General features: G+C 37.7%; 1 protein-coding gene across 1 annotated transcript in view; it reads right to left on the reverse strand.

Annotated features, from left to right (window-relative positions):
- The window catches only part of PLXDC2 (plexin domain containing 2), a 250,857-nt gene that overhangs the window by 137,020 nt on the left and 87,539 nt on the right, over positions 1–26,298 (reverse strand). The window lies entirely within an intron of this gene.

Below are 26,298 nucleotides of genomic sequence, written 5' to 3' on the forward strand. Positions count from 1 at the left end.
AAATAATTTTTATAAGGCTTTTGAACAGTCCATAAAATAGCCATTTGTATCCCTGATAAAGATTTCATGGCAATGTGTTTAAAATAACTATTATACTTTTACAAAATTCAGGTATTTTGGACTAAGTTTTGTAGACTCATCTAAACATCCTAACTGTTTATTTCTCTGCATGTTTTCTGTCTGGGAAAAGCTTTTCCTGTAACATTTTTAACTTTAATACATGTTTACCCATAGCTGACACTTTTCAAAATAGAATAAGTCTAAAAAAATATTATAATCACCTAAGAAAACAAATGTAGAAGAGACAGAGAAACTCTTGTACAGACTCAGGTTTTCCTACGGATTTTATGTCAAAAGAGCTTGGAAGCCATGGTGAAAGGCAAATAAATATTATGAAAGATGTGAAATTCTCATAAACAGCTGTTCCAGTTCATAAATAAAGCTGTCTTGCTGTATACGTGATAAACATGAATGATGTGTGAAGTCTGCAGACACCCACTATATCTTCTGCAAGGGGTGAGCAGTGGGGTGTGTTTAACATATTACTTTTGGACATTTTCATGCTCATTTGCAACTTTTTCATACTAGTAAAACTATCAGCAAAACAAACCTATAAAACTATCAGCAGACAAAACCATTAATTCTTCAGAAGTTTTCATTTTGCCCAATACAAAACCCTATCAAAGTATTTTTCTGTTAATTTATTTTTGTTACCACCATTAAGAGAGAGTGAAGTAAGTTTGCATATTTGACACTAAAAATCAGATATGCCTTTCATATTGCCTTTGTGTCTAAAAGGAGAAGCAGAGGGGTGCTCTGTGCTTTTGATGGGCCAGGAAGAAGGTGATTTGGTCCAAAAAAGAGAAAAAACCAGACCTCTCAAAAGGAGTGGTAAAGGAAAATGCTGAAAGGATAGACCACTAAGCAATTATGTGCAGAAATACTTCCATTGCTTTTTTAACAGAACCTTCTGAACAAAAGATGGTACCACTTCCAAGATCCTTAATATGCAAAACACATGTTGTCAAAGTGCAGAAGAGATGAACAAATAGAAAATTAGCTATCAAAGGTTTAAAAAAGTGAGGTTTTCCTGCATCACAGCAGGTACGGGTGTAGGAGCCATGGGTGTAGAAACATGTGTCAGACATTGTTCTTGGCAGACCAGAAAGTCTTACAACACAGAAACAATATCTAATACACTTTAGGCTCTATGTGGTTCCATTTTTCCATCAAACACTCCCGAATCTACTAAACTTATTTCCTAAGTTATTTGATCAGTTTCAACTAAGCTGAAATTATGTGTGATGAAGGTCCTTGGTCAGCTAGACAAATCAGAATTTAATTGATATGCAAAACAAGCAATCTCAGGCCATATCTTTCCTCAGACTCCAAGAAATCAGACTTATTTCCTTTTAATAGGTGGCTTTTTGAAGCCTGTTTCCTTGCATTTCTTAAAAGCCTTAGAACATTGACTTCATCAAATTGCTACTGTGCTCCCTATTTTATCAGACAGTCAGCAGCCTGATGCAGAGGGACAGCTCAGCAGGTGAACTAACTTATTCCTCCACATTCCTTATCACAATTTATTCAAAGCAGCCCTCCCTCCTTCAGCTTGCAGCCTTCACCGTGCTGTTATGGGGATCAGGAAGCTGTGGGACATGGCAAACTGCTCAGAGCCATGGGCAGGCAGGGCTCCCTGCCCATGGCCGCAGTGTCCGGGGCTGGCTCCAGGGAGACAGTGTTTGTCCCCTGCTGCCACCAAGGCTGGGGCATCCCCACCAAGGCTGGGGACACCACGGCGCCTTCTGCAAGCCCTGGGAGCATCACACACCTACAAACAGGGCGCCCAGGCCACAGCACCTCAGCTACATCTGCACGACCCCTTTCCCTTCCTCTGAAGCACCTGTAATACGTAATTAAGAATAGTTTGTGTTTATGTGGAATATACAAGAAATGTATGAGATATAAGTCATGATGTTCGAAAGAAATATTCTTAAAGGATTTTAAGCTCACACACCGGAGCTGGGAGGCTGCCTCACGCGATTGCAAAACCACAGATGGCAGAGGAGAGAGGTCTAATTTACAACCCAAAAGATGTGGCTCCAGAGGAGATGCACTCTTACTCAGGAAGAGTCCAGGAAACACCCAAGTCATAAATACTCGATAATTATCTATGACTGAGCTAGCAAGGGTCGTTAGGAACTTGCACCCCAAGGCCAGGTTCCCGTAACCCAACATCAGCATCCATCGCTTGCCAGGAACTGCTTTGTCCAGCCCAAGGCAGAGAAAGAAGACAACATGAATATGTGAAACTATGAAAAGAAAAGGAGTGACTCTGCCCCAGGCTGTCAAACTGTACAAAAACTGCCCGGACCAGACATCCTTGGTGAACAGAGGGGATCCAGTGTGATAGAGGTTGGATCAGTGTTCACCCAGCATCGATCCCGGGCTCGGCGCTGTCCCTTTGATTGTGGCTATTGGAGATCGTATCTTGGTCATGAAATAAAATCTATCTTTATTAATTATTAATTATTAATTTGTCTTTATAGATTATTACCTATAACACACCCTTCCTGCCTGGTCTTGGTGGCTCAAAACCCACACTCAGAAAGAGCCAAAAAAAGCATTTCACCCCCATTTTGCCATCCCACTCCAGGCTACTCTTTTCATGGCTATCATACATGCTTGACGAGTTGAGGCAATCACCTAAATTAGCAAACAGAATATGTGAAATTTAGGGGAGGGTTTTAAATCCCATTCACCTCAAGTTGAGACTCATTTGTAAAGAAAATCAATTACACCTCGTTCTCCCACATCCTGAATAGAAATGAATGAAGTTTCTAACCTTTAAGGTGTTTGTAACATAAACTGTTTTTTAAAATTATGATATATATATATAATAATGGTGAGAAGGAAAGAAGTGTATTGGGGTATTTCCACTGGCTTGGAAATTCTACACAATTTTCTCCATATTTTCTTTTATGGTATAATTGCATCATGGTATCTGCAAAATTTGGCTTGCCCATTCCCATTACAGAGATTTTCCATGTCATAACTACACAATTTTTACCCCCTCGTAAATTTTTAATTACATGATTTTTTTCTTTGAAACATAAAAATGTTCTAAAAAAGACTCTTTCTGCCATTACACTGATAAACTTTTTTTTTACAGGTACAAGCTATACTGACTTAAGGAAGCTTTAGAATCTATTACTCTTTAGAACTCTATTCAGAATGCATGATATCCTTCTAAATTGAATAGTAGCAAGAATTAAATGCAGGAAGTGATAACTATTCAGTTTAAAACTAATCCTTGGAGATTTTTTCACTGTAAAATCTGTAAAACACTGTTTTAAATAGACTAGTTTACTGTCCTGGACTGGCAGTGTGAGGATACTTGGCTACAATGTGAGATAAAATCTGGATGTGATTTCAAGGAATAAATAAAGAAACATACTGTGTGATTCCTCCTTCATTGAACCTTTTCCTTAAAATACTGGGGATAGAGAGGGGTGATGAGCTTTGCTGGACCAGATCTGCTCCAGAATATTCTCTTTGTTTATCTCAGCAGATCTCTAATGCTGAGAAAATGACAAACATTTTTGAAATAAGCTGAACAGGATGTTTTACTTTTATGCAAATAAAACTTATATAAATTTTCAGATAATGGATAAATAGACTATCCTTGAGTTCTAAAAGGAGGTATCCCATAAGAAAAAGCATTCAGAGACCTAAAATTCCAGCCGTTTACAAGTTAGAATTCTTTAATATTTCTGGTTGAAATCTCTGTGTAGCTAAAAAAAAAAAGTCACATAAAAGACGTTTTAGAGGAAATGTACTGAAGTATTATAGTCTTATCTTTTAGGTCTTGGAGCTCTTGCTTTAATTAACACTGAAGGAGAACATGTCATTCACATCAATTGAAAAGAAGCCAAATGCTGTAATGTCTGATTTATAATAAAATCACAATATTGGCAGGCACAGATGCGTAGCAACTTGTTCAACTTGTATGAACAGAGCTGCAAAACTTGGCTCTAACAGATCAGAAATGCTGGGCTATACAACAAAGATTTGCTGAAAGGGAAGAAGACACCCAAATGTGGTGGGGACATGGGTTCTCTGCTTTGCTGAACCTGGCCCCCAAAAAAAGAGGGAGAAATTCTAACCAAGCAGGCCCAAAATGCAACAGCTGAACCTGACAACTAAGACAGCTCTGATTTTGCAAGGAAATCTGGTCTGCATAAAGCTTTATTTATAAGGAAGAAACAACAAAATTTTTTTTTTTAATGGGTGGCAATGGAACCAAAGGAGAAAGAAACCTTCTTTGGGAAAAAAAAAAGAAAAAAGGCAAATACATTAATCTTCTTCCATTAATTCAACTAGTTTTGGGTTTTTCCCACCCTTTTCCAAAAGTTCAAACAAAGTTTTGTGGAGTGTTTCAGCACATCAGAATTTCAGAATTGCATTTCTGAAATGTGTGTGTTATTTCCTGATTGCACACATTTAAGCCAACTCTGCAATTTGACTAATTTCATAAATGCATCATAATCAGCAAGATTTTTTTTGAAAGACTAGAAATACTCATACACTAAAACCTGTATTCAGAAGATTGCTTGTGAAATACATGATCAACTTTCTAAATATGCCACAGCCCAAATGCCAGCAAAATCAAGTATCAAATACACAATTTTTTTCATCAAGGGACAGAAAATCCCATGATACTATTTTAGCTTAAGTAACTTTCTATAGTCTGTCTTATGAGTTTTTATTTCTGTTATGACCCTTTCAGTAAGGGTGAGAAACCAAAAGTGTTGATGAAAGATATGAATAATAGTCCCATAAAGTTATAGACTCTTTCCAAACATAAACGTGCCTTTAAAGGATTCTCCAGTTACAGGGCTTATATATTAAATGACAATTATCACCGCAGAAATCAGTCATATGTCTCAAAGAAAGGAAAATTTCTAGTTTAAATTAACTCTGCCTATGAACACCTCAACAAGTCTCAAAATAGAGACTTTCTTTTTCATCTGTACCTGATTCATAGGCCTAGGACCAATTCCATCTTTCTGACCTTAATTTAGGAAAGATAGATAAGCTAGACTTTCAATATGTCCTTGACAATGGTACATTTCTTAATAAATTTAAAAATAACATGATTTGTAAAATCTATCCCACACTGATAATTAGCACACAAATAGCTGTGTCAGTTTGGGTCATGATTTGGGTCAAACAACAAAAGATCCTCATAGTTTCTTTTTAAAGCTTGTCTGAGACTAACAGAAGTGTAGTAATATGTGGTAAAATAATGCATAACATGATCCTATTTTTCCCAACTAGGGATGAGAATTTATGAGGCCTGCAAAGAGAATCAAAGGTGAACGATGATAAACTCTGAATGATGGAAGACGATGATCACTGTACTGCTGTTGAATTGTTTGCTCAGAACAAAAAAATAATGTCTAAAATAATAACACTAGCTCGAGGTACGTTTTCCTTGCAATTACATAATAAGTAGCAAATAAGACTCATGTCTAATACAGAATCAGTATCAATAATAGGTATTATGGCAGGGAAATAACATAACTAGTAATTTCCTTCCACATCCATTTTATCAACCATATGAACTCAGATCTTCCCCTTCACAACTGCTTTCTATTCAATAATTATTTTTCACCATTACAAGTGGTCCCAAAGAGAATATTACCACACTTCCAGAACTTTATCTTTGTCACAAATGCAACTGCATGCTGACTGAGTTTTTGCAGTGTATTGGGGTGTTTTGTTTTTTGGTTTGGTTTTTTCAGAATTTTCATTGTTTGTTTTAATTGCCTGATTTACTTTCACTTTGCAATTATTTATGTAAACATACAGCTTTGTATAAGTAAAGTCAAGATCTGGGTCCACTGGTAACAATGCTGTTAGTTTGATTAGCCTACATCAACACAGGAAGTATTCCTAAATTCCAGCTTCACTCGTATTCTCCAGCTATATAAGCACAGTAATTTGCACACTGAATTTAAAAGCAATCTGATTTTGGCTTTATAATTTCTTATAGATTTGTTTTGCTATTCCTTTTGTCAGTTTCTCCTGGGGACCAAGATTTACATTTATTGCTAACTGGATACATGCAGAACCAAAAAAATACAACTTATGTCTCAAAGAAGTCTTGCAGTCTTGAAGATCCTGAATAGTAAGAGGAGGGAGAGATTTTTGTTGGTGCACAGTAATACCAGTGATCGCCAAAAACCTAGCTAGTATCAAGATTTTGAAGCTATTTTAGTAAAAAGATGATTTAAAATGGAAAAAAAAAAGTGGTTAATTATTTTTTCAGACATATTCTAGAAGAATTTAAGTTGCTTTCACAACTGAGTTAGAAGAAGGGTCTAGGGAAGGCTGATCGTAACAAGAGGAAGGCATAAAACATTTCACACCTACTAGGTGCTTATGCACTTACAAATCTTATGCACGTCTGCATCCCACACTTGCAGACCCTTTTTGTATTATTTTTGGAATGATAAAAACACAATTATTATAAAGCTAACAATGTGGAGTGTAATCCTTTATTTCAGCCCTCCACTTTTGGAGACAGGAAGACAAAATCACCTTGAAAAGAAAGATAATGAAGTTGGAATTGATTCTGGTTTAGTCTTTCCTTACAAAATAAAAGAAAAAAAAAGAAAAGAAAAGAAGCTCTAATAGACTGAGATGCTCAACCATGGCAAATTCAGTTTGAGTACTATTCACTTAATCTTTGCACCCTCTACTAATATGTTCAATATCCACCTCTCCAGTAGCACTTGCAATAATTATCAGTAACGCAGACCCCCAGCTGTACATAGATTAATATTTAGCACATACTAAGCTTCCAAAAGGAAGTATATCTGTAATGTTCTTCTGTACCTGGAGCACAACTCACACTTTTAATAATTTTATTTTCTTGTGCATGATCAACTACAGCATAGAAAAGGAAGTCGTTAAGACATTTTAAATATTTTGGTGTTTTCTGACTAACTTGTAGCAATAATGTCAAAATGTTAATTCACGTGTAGTTTATGTATTTTCTGTTCAAACCTCCCTATAGCACAAACCCTTGCTAAAGTACAGAATTATTTATTTAAAAAGCAGTAAAAAGTAAAGAATTCAACAAAAAAATGCCCTGCCAAGAGAAATGGAGATCTCTCTATAATATTCTATTTATATGCAAATTCTTGCTTTTCCAAACTTGATTCAAAGGTTTGCCAGAGAATACTAATACTAACTGTACCTTATTTAAACACATTGTAAAGAAGTTTATTTTTTTTTCTGGCCAGTAACTGGGTTACAGTATGATTGCTGGTATTGGACAGTAGCATTAGAGCTGTCTCCAATGCATCCACTTCACTGTTCCAACTTGAAGGCATCTTTCTTTTTCCTGAAAGATCTAGCAAACCTAGGCACTAGAAGAACCCAAGGATGTGAGAGAAAAGCATACAAAAAGTGAACTAGGTATTCACAGTTTGACCTGAAGCATATGTCTGGAACTCATTTTGCATGACTTGTTGAGAAAGAAGACAGGAAATAACTGGGATGTAAGACCCTGTTCTAGCTTGGCTAATTATGACCTTCTGAGCAGATAGTGTCAAATGCAACTTTGGTAGAAGGGTTATCTTTGGTTTTAGCCTGAGGAAAAGCCAAAGGCTAAGCCAGAAGGAAGCCCATTGCTCAAAAAATGGATATGGATTAGCACAGACAGCACACAGAGTGTCTCTGCACAGCAGAGTGCAGAGGAAAAGAGCAGTGATTGCAGGGACACTGCTCTGGCCAAGACACCACAGGCCTGTCACTCACTGCTGCTGCAGCAGCACCAGAGGGTAATTGGCTCCCTGGGTAGCCCTGTCAGACTGACTTCGAATCAGGCACAAGGATCAATCATTCACCCCAAAGGCAGCCAGGCAGGATTGGGTAGCTGAAGCAAAGAGATGCAGCTGGACAGCAGGGCTCACACACCAACGCAGTGGAGCTGCCCATACGTACAGGTACAGGCAACGCCACCACAGGGGCACAGGGTAAAGTCTGAGCAACCTGGCACACTGGAAATAAAAGAAAAAAGTTGGACAACGGCATAACGCCTCATCAGGTACAGCAGACACTGATGGCACACAGACGAAGGATTTCCTCTCCTCCCTAGTCAGTGGTGCCCAACAGACTGAAACCACCCTCAGTAAGTTTGTCTCAAACAAGGGCAAACTCCTAATCCTCTTACTATCTCCAAACAGACTTATTAATGAGTTTGTGGCAGTGTGCCAAAATACAGCCTAACATAGAGAGTGACACTTCTGAGAACTCAACATGTCCTGGACACTTCAAAGAAAGGCAGATCATGCAATGCAACCCCAGCATGACATAAATATGACACATTTCTCTCCCTGCATCCTCAGTCCCCTCTGTCCCCATCACAGGAGGGGAAAGGAAGTGGTTTGCAGTAGTAGATGTTTCACAGAGCTCAGGATTTGGAAAACTGGAAAATGAACAAGCCAGAAATGTGTAGCAGAGAATGTAATAATAATCTAATGTTATAAAAGCTGAAGAAAAAAAACGGAATTATTTTTCTTCCAGCAGAGCGGCAAAGACAATTTTTTGAAGACGGGAAAATTAAAATTTACAGCAGTTTATGGAGACATAACTTGGACTTCTTTTCAGCTCAAGATCACAAATTGATTTCCATCGGAGCCGTAAATCTAAACCCCTTCACTTTCATTATGGATCAAACAAGGAAACTAATATCTTCTTTCATTTTCTGCACACAAAGTCTTCCTAGACAAACAATGATTCAGGATTAAGAAAGATTAATCCAGCTACAAGTAAACAGATTGATCATTTGTAGAATTAATGAATTCATGTAATAAACAGTAAAGGCTTAGTGCCAGAAGTCACTACACTGTGGTGTCAAGATGTTTTTCATGAAATTTCCTGCAAAAAATAAAATAAGTAAATTGTCATGTTCAAACACAGAGTTGCTTCAAGGGTCAGGAGAAGTAAAGGTGGTCTCACTGGGCTTATATGGTATGGTTACATGCTTAGGCTAGCAATGATTGAAAAATACATTAAATGGTAGTACTTTAGAACTCTTAGGATATCTTTCCCTGATTTTCATGCCTTTATAGATACACTCACTGAATTATGCTTACGTTGTTTTATCTGTGATGCCTTTTTTTTTTTTTTTTTTGTGTGGAGATGAGATGGTCAAGAAATTAAAATGGTATTTAATTAAAAATTTTTTTTGAAGCTTATTTCAAGGTCTCTTCATCCTCAATTGAAATTGCTGTTCAACTTAAATTTCTCTCTATATTTACCGAGTTTCCTAATTTCTGCATATTTTGTTCCAAAAATAATTGAAAAAACTCTAAAAAAGAAGACCTATTTCCTTCTATTTTCACTCACATGCATGAAGTAAGTGTTCTAAGGACTTCTGACAACATAGTAGGGATTCTAAATAATAAGGGATCCAATCTGGCCCAGTGCAGTATCACAGATATGGTCCTGTAAGAGCAGTCACTAAAGAAGTCAGAACTTTTCAAATTTTGAAGAAGCATAAGAGAAACGTAAGTAATTACAGTAATATATATAGTGTAGAGATGGAGTCTCTAAAAGAAAGAGCATTTTACATATATATTTTAGTATTTTTTCATAATAGCTCACTGAATGCCTCTCTTTTGCAATCTGTAAGATGCAGATAATGAAACTAACTTTCTCTCTTAACCATGGTCTGTGTTACTGATGAAAAGCACTAGGTAATAGCTATGTACTGTTTTATTACTGAAAGGCCATTGCTTATTTCTTGCAGTCTCTTTCTTGGCAAAGTATTTTCTGTCTTGTCTAATGAAGATTAAATTTGTCACTGAAATCACAATGGGTCTAAATGCCTTAAGCTTTTTTATTTTTTTTTTATTTTCTGGAGAAATTATCATTTTAGCTTCAGCCAAAATCAGCTAAAATCCTAGATCAGGATATATGCTGGAGAGAAACATCATGTTTCTAGCACACTAATGGGAGGAAATTAGAACAGAGATTGTTTTTAAGCTCTGGCACAAAATCTGTCTTGCTAGACTTGATGTGAGACCAAAAAAAAAAAAAATCATAGATTAAGGAGTAATTGTCGTAGAAATGTGTTTAGAGTCAAAGAACAGCTGTATTAAAACCATCAGAAATCAGAGTCATAAAAATACAAATTAAGCTCATTTGAGATATGAATGATAGAAAGACATTCTTTGTTTGGGAGAAAAGAAATAAACCCTTTGAAAACTGGCAGAGATACTGCAGAAAGAGAAGATAAAATACTGCATCAATCTTAAAACTTGTCAAAGCAATGAAATTATCCAGAAAATGTTGAACTGGACTGCCCTATACATGGAGTATTGAATATTGCCTTTGTTTTCTCCCAAAAGGCAGACGAGCTAGTACTGTGGATGTGCAGCTCTGGGGAGAGAGGTGCAGGAAGGGCATGTTTTCACAGTTTTTAACTGATGAACTGGACTGGAACGACTCAACTCCTATAAAGACATTTCAGAATTTACAGATAAAACCTGGGGTTTTTTAATGCATGTTACATTTGACACTGTTTATATGCACTCCCACCATACCAAAGTAAAATTAGGGAACTGCATTGCTGTTAATATACACAAGTTACAAGGAACTTAGGCATTTGGATAGACATATTATGGGAGAAGATTGAATAAATGTGGTTTTTTACTTCTGTAATAAATACCTTCCAATTCAACCACAACATTTCCAGAAAAAAAACCATTATCAGCATTGCAGTGCTCCTGCTGGGGTGGGTTTGTTAGCATGCTGTGGACATACATTTCATCTGTGAATTTTTTTTTAAAGGAGGCAGAAATGGATACTGCCATTACTGTTACAAAGCACATGGTGTTTTGGAAGCTGTGCAGGGATGAGCCAGCTTAAATGACATCAGTCTACACTTTATGAAGGGACAGATTTGCAAGTCTCTGCTGTGCCAGTGCTTTTCTGAGTGGAAGATAGGACATTATGTAATGTGTGAAGATCATTACACATTAATCATCATATGAAAAATATGTTATTTTACTTTTCAGAGGGTAAAAAAATAGACATGACACATGGAACAAGAGAGTTCAGTATATTCCTTAAAAATACAAATCTGCTGAAATGCTTAGGAGGAGCTTATTTTCAAAATGCAGCTGAGCTTAAAGTAACTCAGACCTGATAGACTCAGTGATTGGATGCATACAAACACTGCCTAGTTCCCACAGAGAGCTGAAGGAATGACTGTGAGGAAAAGACCTTCTTCACAAGATGGTTGGTTTTCTGCTCGGGTAATCACTCGAGTGGAGAGCATTTATACTTTATTGAGCCACTCATTCAAACTGTTGCTCAGGTTCTTTATTTTCACTGGCTAGGAGGCAAATTCAAATGAGAAAAGAGAAAAAATATCTTTAAGTAAGAGAGAAACTAAAGTGTTTCATAAGTTTTTTAGATAAAATGATATTTCAGTGTTTAATTACTAAACGAAGACAAGAATATCCATGTACAGAATGAGTTGGTAAAAAAAGTCAAAATTTGGCGTATTTTGTTATGTCTGTAAAATATACTTGAAAAATCACCTGTGTTTCTTCTCATTCTATTCACCACAGATTTTATTCCTAAGAAGCACGTAATAATGCTGTCTCAGTGTGCTATTTCTCTTCTCTTTCCAAAGGAAGAATAGTGCCAACAGTAGGCTATGATTCCCCATACCCTGCCCTTGAAATTCAGTGACAGAAAAGCACTAGCCAGATGCACAGAAAGGCATCTTTTAGAGCAGTCTTATATTTCTTTGTCACATCATCTTGCTGCCAAGGTTTTAACCCACATCCTGGCTGACAGCCCATCCAGGGCCAGAGCAGCCAGGTTTGCAGACCAGCTCTTCACATCTTGCAGCAGGGAACTGATTCAAAACCAGATCAACTGTATTCAGTGTTGTAAAAGATTTGCCTCATTCCTGGAAGTTAATATAACTCTAGAAAGCATACTTAATTTTCTCAAGGACAATTTGGTTTTGTTTCCAATTAGCTCAATGCTAATTTAGGGCACAACTCTCATTCTGTACCACAGGTATTCACACTGTCAAAGCACTTGCAACTCATGCAAGTCCCAAGCTGGTGAACTTTAATGGGACTTTAACAGCTCTTAAAACTGCCCATGTTCTATTGGCCTGTCAGTTCCACTCCAATGAGGAGTTAATTTTAAATTAATCTGTCTTCTTGCTGAATGCTGCTTTCCTCAACACATACATCTCATTTATTCAAGCAGAGAAACAGCTCAGTCACTACAGATGTATCATTCCATGTCTGAATTATAGAGGGATAAATTACCAGTTCCTGGATATCTAGGTATCTTGGACAACCAACTCCTGGGCTTGCACAGGCTGGCTGTCCTTTTGCAGTATGTCCCACAGACCCATCATTTCCAAATCCACTACCATTAACAGGCCTAGTTTACAGTACTTTCTCTTCAGATAACTGTAAGGACAAGGCTATCTAGTGCTAAAGGATGCAGTCAGACTCAGTCAGTAAAGACTGGCATCACCACCCACCAAAAAGCTGGCTTGGCCACCTCTCTTACATGCCTGAGCTGCTCCCTTGATGCTGCTTTCCAGTTTTGAAAAGCATATGCCCACTGTGACAGAACTGTCTCCTGAAATTCACAGTAAACTTATCTTAAATCAGGGATAGTTACAGTCCTCATAGATTATATAAACTGTCTGTCCTGTCCTCTCTCTTTTGTTTGAATTAGTCTTCATTATTGTCCAGAAAAACTTCAAAAGCAGGACACTTTGCTAGGAGATGGAAAACCTCCCCCAGGGTAAAGGTAACCTTGAACTCTCTGCCTCACTTCCCTGCAGAGTGCATAACCACCAGGATATCATGAAAGCACAAGACACCAGTACTTGGGCTCAGAAGACAAGTTGGGAGCTTCTCTCATTGACAAAGACCAGCAGCACTCTCAGAAGTGCATTGCACATGCTGGAGCCCAAGGCAGACAGGTCTCTTTTTGCAAACCTTAAGAGCAGTTAAGTTAATCCCCAGAAGCAGGATTTCAGACACACAATGGACATTGCTTATTTTTGTTTTTAATTTTCAGGCCACTCCCGGATCCACAGCTGAGTGTTTGGGATGGCAAAATAAGTGATAACAGTAAGCAGCTCATACAAGGCTTTAATTTTGCTTAAGAATTACAAAACTACAAATTTGCCATGAAAACACAGTTTGTAAGTGCTGAAGTCCTTCATTACATTCACAACCTTAAACAAATTTGGGAGGAAGTGTTTGTTAAACACTAACCAGTGTTGACAGCAAATGCCCGCTTGCTTCAAAGACTAAAACCGGTTTTTCAGCCCCTGTATCACACACTTGCCAATCATGTGGAAATTTCTCATAGTTTGGTGCATTTTGGGCACATTGTTTGGCTCTAAATGAGCCCACAAACCCACTGACACATCCCTGAACCAGAGCCTTCCAAAGATTTGTTATTTAACTGAACTTTATTGCATAACTCACAGTGGATATTTTCCCTCTTTTCTGCTAGTGGTAAACCATAACCTCACAACTTCTTGTGCCCCAAATGAACCTCCATTTCTGCCTGGTTATACCAAAAGCAGAAGATTTTCCACACTGCATAATGTAGGCATCCCTTCACATGATTTAGTTAAGCTGTTTCTAAGCATCTGTCCAGTATAATCTGTTTGTAAAAAAGTATGAAGCATATATCACTTTTTACCTGCTCCTGGAGGAGAAAAGTAATAAAAGACAGCACATTCAGCCTCCTCCTCTCATATAAATGCAGTAAGAAGGGAAAAGCAACAACTTACTTTATTACTCCCATCAGTTTTGCTGAAGTAAGGAGACTGAAAGCTGTGGGAGAAAACTTTCTGTGTCATTATACATACTCTCCACAGGAAGCACAGTCTCATCAATATATTGTTTTTCGCCTTCAGCTATAAATATCAGGGATTTCACATACACCAGCTCATACAATTTCTTTTAGATCTGTAATGCACTCAACCTGGGGCAAACTGAATCTTGTTTTTTTTAAAAAATAATTATGGTTTGTTTGGCTTTTTTCCCCTACATGTGCATGTGACCCCACTCCTCACTGTGTGCCTTCCTCCCTCCTCCCTGCAGGGTACAAAACCCCAGACTGACATTCCTTCTGATGTCCTCAGACTCCAAACCAAGCCTCTCCCCATACAACCAAAGTTGTCTTTCCCATAGCTTGAATGACAGGCTTTAATAGAGTGTTTACCACCCAGTGCCCTGACAGGTCAATCCCACCAGGAACCAGTCTAGGCTGGGAATTCTTCCTTTTATAGCTTTACTCAGGTTTTATTCTGCCACCAGTCCAGTTATTTAGCACCTTCCAGCCTTATTGTGATCATCTCCTTTTCCACAGCTGCCTGGTCTCTCCAAATCAGCCGGTGCTCTCCCAGGAAGAGCAAAGATGCCACAAAGACAAACAAAAGTTGTACCACTTTTGTTTAGCCCTGTTTCAGGAATGAGGAGCAGAGCAGGGAGGAAAAGGTGATGTTGCATGCAGAGACTGTCTCATAGCCTCGGCCATAGAATTTGGCCTTACTTGCCTGCTACCTCTTCCCAGCCTTATTGTCTGAAATCAGATGTTATCCTCTCCAGTGACCTGTCAGAGGAAGATAAAACAGCAGAGGGGAGAGTAAATTGCATGGAGTTCTGCAGTCAGAAAATCACTTCTCTGAAAAGCAATGTGACAAGCCTGAACTCTATTTTGCTATCATATATTTTCTCAATATCACAGAAAGAATGTTTTTCTTGTTTAAAAAGTTTAAAATTAAGACCTTTCTTATCTGAAATTAATATCAGATATTTGTTACATTATAAGTGCATAGAAACAACACTGGGCTTATGTCACACTGTTCAAGGCTGTGGACAAAGAACTTGCATGTTTTAATCTACAGAACAGTCTATATGCATCCTATGTTCTGTTACTTATTGTTCCATGAATATATGGGACATAAATAATGAAGAAAATCACTTAGTCAAGGCAGTGACAAAATAGCAAAGTGGTTTGCATGTACATAGGGAAGGAATGAAATGACTGTGCATGTAGAGTCAGTGGGATGTCTCAATCCGAAGGAAAAAGCAAAAGGTGATTTTATATAAATGATATCTAATATACAGCAGCACCATAAAACTGCTAGTCATGGGCTCTCTTGCTTCTCTTAGAAAACTCAGACATTAGAAAATTCAGAAAAAGAATTCTAATATTATTCTACTGCAAGCTACATCATATAGCCAATAAATTGGCATCTTTAAATCTCACAAAGTGATCTAGAAGCCATACATTTAACATTATAGTTAATAGGAGCACTTGCTGGCGCTCTGCAGAGAGCTGATTAGTCACAGCACAGTTTCCTTTAGTTTTCAGCTATTAAACAACACTTAGAAAGTCAAACTCATATTAAATGTTTATCTGATATTTCTTGTTCCATGTAAGTAATTGCTGCAAATGCCACAGGAATACTATGCTGCTGCAAGAAAGAGGATGCAATGGTGAACAGGTTGGGAAGTAAGACCATGAGGCAACATCTGAGTTGAAACAAGAGTTTGTGAACCCTTTGGCCAGGATTGCTGAACATGACTGAGAACTTCAAATTTTGCAGATGCCTGACTGTAGCATCTTAAAGAAGCATAATTTTTGCAGGGTGATCTACTGACCCTTTCTGAACATCATTCCACCCAGAATATAACCCCACAGACATCCTCCAACTCTTGACCTTCTGGTTCTTCTCATTAGTAAGCTCAGTTACTTCCTCACATTATGTTGTCCTCACATAATCCAATATTTAGAATCATAATCACTTTGGGATGTGTAAATGCAAGTGTGCAGCCTCCTGAAGATCTTATGATTCCGTGCAGCTGTGGATGCTTAGAGCACCTTTGATGTCAAGCTGCTCTGGTATAGGGCGGTGTCTGACTGGAGGTGGTAACCTTTCTGAAACATCCAACTGTGGAAAACTGAATTGAAATCAACTGCAACAGATCATGAATTTCTGGAAACAGGTCGTGCTGCATTGTCATAAATTCATGTTCCTCATACAACATCAGGTGGAGGAGGTAATCTCCCATCTATTTACTGCAACTGTGAAGGTTGCTCTGGCGCTAGTGTTACAGGGTTAGTTTTCTTCCATAGGAAAAACCTTTTCTGTCCTAACTTGAAATCTTTTAAACCTGAAATATTCTGCGTGACCAATACCATTGTCTATTGAAGCTATTCAGGTAGTCTGGCTGCCTTACAATAATAACTTCTGTTTAGATATTTTGAAAATATTCTAAACTTCAATTTGGTATACAAGTAACCTCATTTTTCTCAAACTAGCACCCACTAACATGTTGCCTGCTCTGAAATTCCCTGTCATTACTAGGAAAGTCAGCACTGGGTCACTGTTAGACATCTGCATTTTCAGATCAGTAACTACTATTTGTGGGGAGAAGCAAGGCTTGCCAGAAAGGACAAAGTTCAAGAACACAACATCCCCCATTAGCATAGTTCAGTTCTAGTCAAAATAACTTTTTAATGTCTTTATTTGATATTAATCCCTCCCCCCAATCAAATCCAGATGTTCTGTGTTTATTTATTTATTTACATTTTTTAGAAGCAGAAAGTGGTGTAGGAATGGTGAGAAAACAGTTTGAAGCTCTGAGAAGCTTTGATCCCAGAAGCACTGTTAAAACTGTTGTAAAACATTTTGTTTTCTCAACCTAAATGCTATGAAGTGTATATACTCAAGCTAACTAAAAAAAAAAAAAAACAACCATAAAACAAAACCAAAAAACAGCAAAACCAAACAAAAATGAAGTTCTAAGCACTTTCTATGTATTTCACTTGTTGTGATTCTAACCAACTGCAGCTGCTTTCTTCTTTACTTATTGAAAATGCAATCAGCAATGAAATTAATTTGTGTCAGACCAAAGCTCTTGCACTAACTGATTACTTACAGATGTCAAATCTCCAAGTGAAATTTTTGCCACCTGTTTTTAATTTCAGGATTGGCAGTTTTGTATTTCCACAGCTTACTGACCTGGTGTGGGTCTATACCATATGCTGTTGTATTCTCTACACTCAGTTTCTACAAGACATCAACAACATCAAAATAGTTTTATCAGGAAGTTTTCTCCTTTATACAAGGAGGCATCCAAAATATTGTAATGTGGAAGTATCAAAACTGTCTTCTTCAAAAGAAGCTGTAGATGAAACAATGACTACTTTTCATTAATAAGCGGTTTCGTTCAAGGTGTGGACAAGGTTTATTTCCATGTCCAATTAACTGTATCAAGATGCTTCCATGAATTGTCCAGACCAAGCTTCACTGCATTTTTATTTAGATATCAATTATCAAGCATAAACATTTTGTATGGCCTGAAGTTCTTTAAGAGAGTCCATTTAATTTATAGAAACATTGCTGTCAACATTAAATTCGGGTACTAGAAAATACAATACTTTATTTAATTAGAAGCGGCAATAATAAACATTTGGCAAATAACCTGGGATTTTTGGTGATAAGCAACGATCAGAAATGCAAAACTGCCTTTTTTTTCCACTAGTTGGGAAAGGTTACATTGATAAGTAGTTTTGCAAAATATTTTTTTCTATTTTAGATGAGATTTAATCTACAAGATGAATTACGCACATTGTTTTAGCCATGACTCATCTATAAACTAATCCCAAAATGTGTTTTCATTATAATGATTACTAGATGGTACTTTTAAGACAAACCAGTTATGGAAAAAGAGCAGTTATCCTATCTGTAAGTTGTAGCATGAACCTCTAGGGGATGCTGTGTATATTAAATTTGCACTGCATTTTTACTTCTGAATTCTTTCCAGCATAGAAGTACCAGCTGATACTAACCCAGATGGCTTGTAGTTGGTTGATATTATTTTTTGCTTGCAGTGGGTAAATTCCTTTGCTGTTGATAAGGTCCAGGGTGGAAGATGCACTGCAAATGTAGGATAAAAACTGTCCCATCCTTTCCACTGCTGCATAAAGAGTTAAGTGTGTGCTAAATTAGGCTGTGCTCTGAGGTGTGAGCTCCTTCCCTCTCCTCAGGTAGCCTATGACCAAAGGAAGCTGCAGGGCTTTGGAAGAGCAGGAGGAGGTGGTCTGGGATGGGGATTCTTGCACAGCACTGGAGTGGGCTATCAGAGGTGGAGAGGCGAACCTCAGGCATGAACGGCAGCGTGGGCATGAGTCACAGACTGTGGGCATGCTAGGGTGGGAGAGAAGGATGACTTTTTGCTAAGACACTAACATTCTTACAAGGATTGTTTCTCTACTTTAACACCAACCACAGAGGTTCTCTCAGTCTCCTCCCCACTGAGGAAATGACGGGGTCCCAAGTCCTTTCCCTTGTGCATGAAGCAATTGAAACCATTTGTCTCCAAAAGAAGCTTCTGAGCATTCCCCTGGGGTCGAGTATTGGTGGAGACAAGAGACAGCACAAGATCAAAAAGCACTTTCCAGACAGCCACAGCTCTTCTGAGCCTGTCAGACTGCAGTCACAACTCTTGTGCTAATGGTGATAGACAAGGAAGCCTTTAGTCCTCATAACTCTTTGATTTCTGCCATACTGTTTGCTATTGCTCAGTCTCTAGAAGAGTGAAGGAGACTTTGGCATTAGTTTGGAGCCACTAGAGTTTTTATGTATTTTGCTTAAAGAACTCTGCCAGGCAAAAATTAGGCAGGATTGTGGCCCACTCACTGCAATGTCCTCTGACCTCAGTTAACGCTGACATAAAACTAGAAGAATGCTGTTGACTGGAGCACAGCTATTGCCATTGTACAGGAGTGCATCTGAGGTCAGAATCTGACTCAATCTGCTTGCCAAAGACTGCAAAATATTATGAAAGAATGGCTAACAGAAGCTACCCACACCCACTGAGCTGTGGATGTTCAGCTGAGAAGCAGATGTTTTAAGGGTCAGTACTTCTGTAATAAGTAAACACATTTATTGTAATGTAGAACACTGAGCTAATAATATAAATACCAAGTAGGACACTTGAAATACTGTGCAAACAACAACATACATCTGAAAAATAACTACAACAAATGCTTGTTTTTCACTAGAAAGATCACAGGATCAGCAGCTGTTTACTGCTTCAGCACAGCAATTACGACGCAAGCTTAGCCAATGTTTCCAATAAAGCCTGCTCCCATCCATCCAATTTCTAATAATCTGTGACATTTTTTCCTGGGTCTAATATTCAGAGAGTTTGCTGTCCAAAACACTAGCTGAGTTACTCTCAGAGCAAGGCCAAAGGACCACGTGCTCTCCTTTTTAGATGCAGTTAGCTAAAACTAATTCACTTCGTTCTTTGCAAAGACCCCCTGCTTCCTACTCAGCAGTATAATTGTAGAATGCAAATAAGGGAGTTTCTGAAGACTAAACATGTTAATTAGAAACAAAAAAACCCTTCCCTTCATACACAGAAAAAAAAAAAGGAAAAAAGGAAAAAATGAAAATCCCTGCCAGAACAAAAGAAAAAAAAGAAATCTTTGCATTTACTTTTGTTTCTGGAATTTGGCTAAATAAAGTACATTGATATGATAGCCAAGCTTTCAGCTAAGAAGACACCCACACAGAGTCAAGAACAGATCCAATATTTGCACTTCTGCTGACTTTGGTGGGCTCTGGGCCAGTGCTCAATAAAGCAAATAAAGTATCACTTTCACCAGGGTTCCTGCTTATCTGCATCCCCTGCAAGTTCTCTGTAAGCTCTGACCCTTTCAGAGGGAAGCCACAGAGCCTCTCCTGCACCATCAGCAGAAGCCTGAGCAGTGACTCTGGAGTGCCAGGCTGGGCTGAGGAGAAGCTGAAGGTCACAGGGGCTGCCTGCACCCACCTCTGCCCTGTCCAAGGGGTGCCCTGCTCCACCTGCCTCCACCCATCCATTTCAGGACTCTCCATCTGGGGTTCTGGGTATGCTGGAGGGTTAGAAATGGGTACAGAGCCCAGCATCATAGTCAAAGAGAGACTCTTCACTGCATTGTCTTCTCAGACCTCTTCTAAATTGCAAAAATACATAAAAATTCTTAAATGTGGGAGCAATATTCTCATCAGACCAGTCTAACTATTCCCTCTTGTATTATCTTACATGCCAATTATTTTAGTTTGATTTTTCCTTTTATTCAACATGTAAAAACAAAAGATTCATGCACTCTCTCATTTCTTTTTTTTCTCCAGGAGAGGAAAAGGCTAAAAATTGCAGTGGAAATGCAGACATACATGCACATTTTTGCTAGCATATCTGAAATTTTGCAATTTTGCAGACGTGTCACCCTTGTCCTTCCTTTTCCCGGCTAAAAAAAAAAAATGACACGTCCATTATAGTTCAAAATTTTAAAACCAAAGCCATGTCTACTCTTCCTCAGAACTCCCTTTCCCAAGTTAGGGCTTCCATGCTAAAGAGGGAAGCTAGTACAGAAGAAAGCAAACTAAGCAACCCACTCAAATCCAGGAAAGAACTCCTCTAACCTAATCCATTCCAATGTGCCCAAATCCCTCTTCTGAGCTGCAGTTTTGCATGTACCAGCCTGGGTTCACCTGGGGTGAAAAAAACTAGTTTGCTGATTCTTTTAAACAAGCAAAAATTTGGACTAGCTCAGGAAGAGCCTGCATGCAGTGCATCATCTAGAGTTGTAGTGGCTTATTTTCTACTTTGAACATAGATTCTGCCTATTTATTTATTTATTTATCTTTTAAAATCAAGAACATACTCTTCTTTTTAGATGAAAATAATTTAATTCTTTATCTTCTCTAGTCTATAAAGGTGCACATGTGTTTCTGATAAATTGGGGGATCTTCTTCTGTCCCTGAAGTAAGAAATGTGACTACGAATGTTGGTAACAGTTAAACAGAGTCAAGATTAGAAAACTCAGGAGCTGGACTGAGCAACCAAATTTAAAAATTGATTTAGACAATGTCAGACAGCAGGATGAAAGATTAAATTTTTTGTCATAGCATCAGCTAACACCCTCTGGTAAATGGCAGGTAGGGGAGAAAGAGCTCAGGTAAATGTCTCATCAGCAGCTCTATATCTGAATTTTAAATCAGTTCTAAGTTATAAAACTGCTTGCAGAGTTCTGCATTACTGACTTCTCCAAAGGTTTACTCCTTATATTGTCTAGGTCTGTAACATGGTTTTATCTATAGTTCTCCTTGTTTTCTACTGCTTGGATAAGTTTTCTCAAATAGAGTTCAGAAAGCCCTACTTTTAATCAGTTAGAAATGTTGGGGTTTTTCAGGTTCAGGCTGTTAGGATTTACACAGTTGTGCACGTCCACCTTGCAGCTCTGGGTTAGAAAAACACAGATAAGTGAAAAGGGATGAAACAGATACATGGATGACTTGCTTATTTTCATTGGCTGAGTAGTGTCACATGGAAAAAAATAAAAAGTGTTTTAAAAAACAATTATGATTTAAAACACAGCTGGGCAGTTATAGACATCGTTTAAAAGCATGAATTATGTGTGAGCTCTAATGCTTGCTCTCAGAATGTGAGAAGGTGACCTCATGGAAAAGAGTATAGTCCAGTCTACCATGAAAGATTGAATTAATGAATACAGTCACTAACTTCAGCTGGATTTCCCTAATTCAGAGTGAGATTTATTTATTTATTTGCACTGCAGAGGCCTGCAGGACAAGGCCAATGACCCTGACAGAGGCTTTCACAACACAGCTGTGTACAGGCTCTGCTTCAAAACAAAAGAAAGGTACAAACAGCTGGAAGGCTAATTCTTTTCATATACCAACCTTTCATACAAAATTTATATAATGTCGTAACCTCATAATATTCTTTAAACACAGATTTCAACAAATAAATCACTTGAAAAAATATACATAAACTAAGTATCCAACTTCAGCTTCTTCAGGAGACCTGGATATAAGGATGGAGTGATGTACAAATAAATTCGAAATGGAAAGCTTGTGACTGGAAAGAAAAACAAATAAAGAACTTAAGTGTAAAGTTTTATTCAATATAAGGAAACTACAAATATGTTGGAGTTATATATTAGGGCAACATAAACACAGATTTTGGTAAATCTCTTAATTATATTTAACTGTTTTTCATGTATATTTTCTTCCTTTTCAAAGGCAGGGGTTTGCATGCCTTTCAAACACACATTGAGAATAAGGACTGTCATAATTACTCATGTCTTTTAGTGGAAATTTTGTCAAGTAACATTTTACCTATTTTAAAATATTTTCTCCCTATTTTGGTAAAGCAATTAATCTAGATTAGTGTAAATTGACTGCCTGTTAAATTAACTCAAGAATGCATGGGAAAATCCTTCAGTTTAATATCTAGTTGCTCAGCTGTGTTCTGGAAAATGTTGCAAACAATATTCTTTAGGATGCAAAACCTCTTCTGCAAGCTAAGCAAGTTTTACCAGTAATTATGTTATTAATCTTCAGCGTGACTTCAGTGATTTTGTGATGTCTACAACTGTCAAAAAGTATAATTATACATTATACATTGGCCTCTTTAATGTTGTAAAATACTGATGTAGAAACAAAGATCTTGTTCAGCAGAAGGGAAACTCATCCATGCAGGGTGTCAACATGTTATTTACTCTCTGGATTTCCAGAGGCAGAAGAGAGAATTTAACATGAGACCTGCTATCACAGTATTGAAGCTTAAACGTATTCAACATTCAGTCAGTCCATTAGGAGTAACAGACCAAAAAATGGACAAATTAATATGGAGATTTTTGTATTTTAAAAGCAGAGTCAGCAAAACTCCATGAATCCAGCAAGCACTTTACTGCCATTACGCATTCTCAAGGAAATTGTTGTTTTAACAGACAGCTGTATATAATCCCACAATTACTCTCAGCCCATTTTCTATCTGTTCTCAGTCATTTACTCTGCAGAAACAGACAAGTTACTATCTATTTCCCTTGTCTAATATTTGTGTGGAAAAAAGGCTCCTGGTATGGGCTATTGCTTCTTGGCCTGGTGTACATTTTAGAATACATTTATGGATCTGAAGAATAAGGGTGTGAATATGAAGAATGAAGAATAGTAAAAGTATCTCCACTCAAGATATTTCCATTTTGTTTCACAAAACATGAATTTAAGCCAGCAGCCGCCTATGTATGACTGCATTGTAATGAAGGTGAGGATTCTTGGACTTGCACTGAGACTAATGGCATCTATAATGAACATTAATTAATTCTCACATTAGTTAGAAAAAAAAAGCAAAATTATTTTAGGTAACATAAGGGAAGTATTTTATCTACACTCATTTTCTGGCTTTCATAATTAGTTTGTACTTCAGCGTTAGAAAATGCAGATAGGCAAAGCATCAAGTGCATGACTTTAACCTTCCCATGGCACATCCACAAGTCTGAATAATAAAAACACATAGCAAATATCTGAAAATTCATCAGCTCTGCATGTGCTCACATGTGCTGCATTCCACACAGCTGCAGCAAGTACACAAAAGGTGTCAAAAAACTGGGCCAAACTTGCTCAAGAGTAGCATCTCAACTGATTGGATAAATCCCCTCCAAAACAATCAGCACTACTGCAAAAGTAAATACAACCTGAATATAAAGTTCTCAAAAATACATGGCAGCTTCCTTAGCACTTCAGTGGTTACATAAGATATTTTCCAGGGTTTATAACCTGGATTTTTTTTTTTTTTCCAAAATGTAAGTGCTGAATTTTTCTTCCCAATTTTACCTGAACACAGCATTTTGTTGGTGTTATCAATCCAAGTCACTCTGTGAAGTTCAATTCTACAGGTAAGCTGGCAGTGCTGTGAAGGGTTATTCACAGAGCTCTGCAAAGCACTGCAAACCTTAATTTCTAAATGCAACTCACTAAAGGCTGAATATACACTGTGACATCCAACACAGTGAGTTTGTGCTAATAAACTAATTATCACTGACGGTTTAATAGCACCAGTATTTTCTAATGCCACTTAGTTCCTCTGGTTGCTGAAATAATGGTGTCTGTATGCCCCACATTCTGAATCAAGTAAATCCCTGGTGTGATTTGGATGTGAGGCATCATATTACAGACATTTCCATATATCTTCAAAATATCTCTAGAAGGACAAATTAGGCAAATTTTTCACTCTGAAAGAGACTGTGCTATGTTCTCAAAACAAGAATCCAGCCCTGCAAGTAGATTGCTGCCTCTTTCATTCATGCCCAAAGGATATGTTAAGAACATGGGAAGGCCTCAGCTGAGCTGCACTGGCAGCATAAATTACTTTTTCATGAAGAAATATCAAAGGGGACCAATGGAGTGAGTGATTCACAGAAAATTTCTTGTCAGGAAAAGTTCTCAAAAAATACCAGAGGTGTTATACAAGCTGGAATAGAAGGGGGAACTTTCACACTGCCTTATATATCACCTCGATCAATGCACTGCATTCCCTGTGGACACTGACCAGTGATATAAAACACTTCTAGTAGCAAATATCTGAAGATCTTCACATTATTAATACCTTGTAAGAAGTTTTATCAGGATGAAAATCATTCTAAAATTTAAAATGGAAATGATACAAATGTCTCTTGGTATTTATAGGACCAGGAAAGTACCTTGTTATTCTGGTTGCTGTATGATAAATTTTAATACATTTTTAAAGAGAAGCAGTATTTTTCTAGAACCACCTAGAAATATGATAAAATAACAAAATCTTACAGCTTTATTGTTAATATTTTATTTTTCACATGATTTTCTTGCATGCATTTCTGTACCTCAGAAAGCAATTTTTCCTATCATCTACCCTCAAAAGAGTCTAACTTCACCCTAACAATTTTTTCTTCTTGAGAGGAGATTGCATTATTGCTCAACCTAAGGGCATCTTTTAACAAATAAACTTTGAGGAAATCTATTTTAGCTTTTTACTTTAAAAGGAAATGCATGAAATATAGCAAGTCATTCAAGAAATTAAAAGAAAATAATTATACTAATTCAGAAGTAATGGAGCCCTTTGGAAAAAAAAAATATAGTCTATTACCAACTGCATGAACCACTAATATTGGCTCATTAAATAGAAACTTGTCTTAGAGCAATTTCTGGATCAAGCAGAAATAATAATTCAGTGTGTACACAGAAATTTTGCACATTCACTAAAACTATCTCTAAGAATGATTTCAGCCGTGTAATCCAGAAATTCTGCAAGCTGTGAGATCAAATTTGCAATGTGCCAGTTCACTGGCGATTAGAAGAGCTTTTGCTGTTCTTGTCCCTGCATTTCTCCTGCTCCCGATCCTGCACCCGGCTGTGACCCAGGCAGGCAGAGGTACCAGTGCAAGCAGAGCTTCGTTGCAGCACTCACTCCTGCGTGCAGGCTGAGGAGGGGCTGCTGCTGTGCAGGACTGTTCAGACACACACAAGGGGCAGCAGGCCTTCCCTTCCCTCTGGTATCAGCTGTTTCTCATCACCAGAAGCATTACAGACATCAGGCATTAAGACCACTGAGGCAGTTTGATGTTCAGAACACTCTTGGCCTTAAAGACCCTGTGTCCAGCTGCTGGAAGAGATGAGGGGTGTGGGTTGTGCAGACATCTGTAATGCTGGTATGCTGCAGCATTTTATTTTAACATCCTGTTTATCCTGGCCTTCATTTTTGCTCATTGCTGGGTAATGATGCAAGAGATTATCTGATGAAGCAGGAACTTGGAACATGAAACCAAATTTCCAGGCAAATCAGGTTTTCCATTTTCTCCTTGCAGCTCAAGAGCCCCTTCTGCTCAATTCTAGTAATTGTGTACACCAGATGAAGAACATGGCATTGACAGATGACTTACTACTGCAGTCTTTACTCCAGGATCTTCCAACAAGTTCCTATTTTCTCTTGCCAACACAACCACAAATTATAGAGGACCTTGATTCTTCAGGCTATATATCAAAGTACCTAATACTGCATCTTTAAGGTATATTTTTTCTTTAGTATAAATCATACAGTACATTTTTACTGACTAAAAATCTGAGCAGAAAGAGGAGTAGAGCTGGAGAAAGTGATGGAATTGATGAGTGATGGGTAAAAAAGTTTTCTTTTGAGCATGTCAGAGAGGAGACATTTCTCTCTTGCTTCCTCTCCTCTCTTATCATACAGAAAAAATAACATATAAGCACAATGCAAATATTTCTTGTCTTTATATAGAAATAAGGGTGGCTTAAGGAGTTGAAGGACTTTGCAAATGAAAACCACCAGATGCTACAACACAAATCATAATTAGAACAGA

The sequence above is a fragment of the Passer domesticus genome, chromosome 1 (assembly GCF_036417665.1).
Source record: "Passer domesticus isolate bPasDom1 chromosome 1, bPasDom1.hap1, whole genome shotgun sequence".
In the NCBI taxonomy this organism is placed as follows: Eukaryota; Metazoa; Chordata; class Aves; order Passeriformes; family Passeridae; genus Passer; species Passer domesticus.